Raw genomic sequence first — 2504 nt, forward strand, 5'->3', positions numbered from 1 at the left:
GACCCTGAGATCATGACCTGAGCGAAGGCAGAGGCTTTAACCCACTGAGCCACCCAGGTGCCCCAATAAATAAAATCTCAATTAAAAAAAAAGAACAAACATTGAAGAGAGATCTGTGGCACCTGAGTTTCTACAGAACACCATTTAAAAAGCACTTGGCGGCAGTATGATAAATACCATCTAAGCCAAACATGGGAATGTGGATGATCAGTCATTCAAAACCCGTTCCCACTTCATGTACCCGATTGTGGCTTTCAGCTGCTATATAATATGCACGTGACTTATTTCTAGCCAGTTTAGGAGCTTTCTCAAAGCACTTTATCTGTAGACTCTATACACTGTCATCTTCATTCATCCAATCAAAGAATATTTATTGACACCTACCGTGCGCCAGGCACTGTTCTAGGCACTGGGGAAGAAGAAGCAAGCAAAAAGGACCAAATTCCCTGCTCTGATACAGCTTACAGTCTAGAGGGGAGAGACAGGAGAGAAACCAAAGTAATATACTGTAGAAGATGATAAGTGTTGTTATAGGCTGTATGTTTGTGTCCCTCTGAAATTCATATGTTGAAACCTAATCCCCAGGAATGGTATTTGGAGGTACAGCCTTTGGGAGGCGATTGAGTCGTGAAGGTGATGAGCCTTATGAGTGGGATTAGCACCCTTATGAAAGAGACCCCAGGGAGCTCCCTTGCTTCTTCCTCCCCAGACAGGGAAAGAAGAGGGCTATCCGTGAACCAGGAAAGCAGGCTCTCACCAGACACGGAATCTGCTGGCGTCCTGCTCTCAGATCACAGCCTCCAGAGCTAAAAGAGCTAAAGTTCTGTTGTTGATAAGTCACACCATCTATGGGACTTTGTTATAGCAGCCTGAACTGGCTAGGACAAGTGCCGTGGCGGGAAATAAAGTAGGGCAGGTGGATAAAAGAGTGCTTTGCCTTACAGCAGTTGGCCAGGGAAGGTCTCACTGAGAATGGTGAGAGTTGAGCAAAGACTTAAAGGAGGTGAGAGGTTGAGCCATGCAGGTATCTGGGGCAGGGGCAGCCCTGGCAGAGAGCACAAGTGCAGGGACTCAGAGTGGCATTGCCCAGGCCTGTGTGAGTGTGAGTAAGGCCAGTGTGGCTACAGCTGGAAGCAGAGACATCACAAGACATGTGTTCAGAGAGGGGAGGACACTGTATTTACAGACTCTGGCTGCTTTGGAACCCTTAACCACAAAATAGTAGGAGGCAATCCTGCTCTCTGCCCCTTTCCCTTCCAGCATCACTGTCTTCCATTGCATTTGGGAGAACAGACTTTGTCCCAAGTGCATTCTTACCAAACCTGTGGCATTCTGACTCTCTGTGTTCACTTGGTCACCACCCCCCCCCCCACCCCGAAGCCCTCCACACACATTGTTTCTTGTCACCTTGGTTATTGGGATTAGCATTCTCTGCTGATTCAGTGCTGCTCCCTTAGCCTTTCAAGATGAGGGAGGGTCTTAGGAGACGAGAATGTTCTCCGATCTTAAAAAGACATGAGAATGCCTTGCTCCAAGCAGGAACCAATCCCCTCCCAGATTCCCGAGCACCAATGGCACATCCTGTGGTGTGTCACAGACTTTTCTAAAGGCTTGAGGAAACCACAGGAGGAATGCAGTTCAGGAGGAAAGCCTGGATATCACCTTTCCAAAACTGTAGCCCACCAAGCACCTCTCATCACAGGGAGCTCTTTCTGGCTAACTCTCTAGGAGATCTTCTGCTCCACAAACCACAGTGCTTCAAACCCTGCTGTCTCTTCCCTGGTACCTTGCTGTCAGATTCCTGTCTCTCAGACTCCAGGAGAAGTCCCAAATATGACAACATAGAAGAGCCTCTCCTTGAAGGAAAACATCACTTTAATTTATTCTGAAGAGCCCCTTGTCCTCATTTTCTTAAACCCCAACTCTGTCATGACCTTCTGGGCCTTGCCTTGCTGAGCCAGAAGATTCCCAGAAGCATTTTCCCTCTGCCAAGGTAAGTCTTCCACCATTCCCTAGAGTAGAGAAACATCTGCCTGGCAACTTTTCTAAAAATGACAACATTTTACTTCTATGCACTTGATACAATTAAAAACAATTATGCGGGGACGCCTGGGTGGCTCAGTTGGTTGAGCGGCTGCCTTCGGCTCGGGTCATGATCCCAGCATCCTGGGATCGAGTCCCACGTCGGGCTCCTTGCTCGGCAGGGAGCCTGCTTCGCCCTCTGCCTCTGCCTGCAACTCTGTCTGCCTGTGCTCGCTCTCTCTCTCTCTCTAATAAATAAATAAAATCTTTAAAAAAAAAAAAACAATTGTGCGTCATAGAAAACACAGAGCAGGAGCCATCTTACTAAAGTGTTTTAATTTCTCTTAAAACCAGAAGGAAGAGTGAATTTTAGGTAGAAAATTGTCTTGATATATAATAGTAACATATTTGTCTTTATACCAATGTAGTCATGATATATAATTTTAAATATGTGTTATGGAGGAGGGGACCCATCAGAGCTA

The sequence above is a fragment of the Meles meles genome, chromosome 8 (genome assembly GCF_922984935.1).
Source record: "Meles meles chromosome 8, mMelMel3.1 paternal haplotype, whole genome shotgun sequence".
Lineage (NCBI taxonomy): Eukaryota > Metazoa > Chordata > Mammalia > Carnivora > Mustelidae > Meles > Meles meles.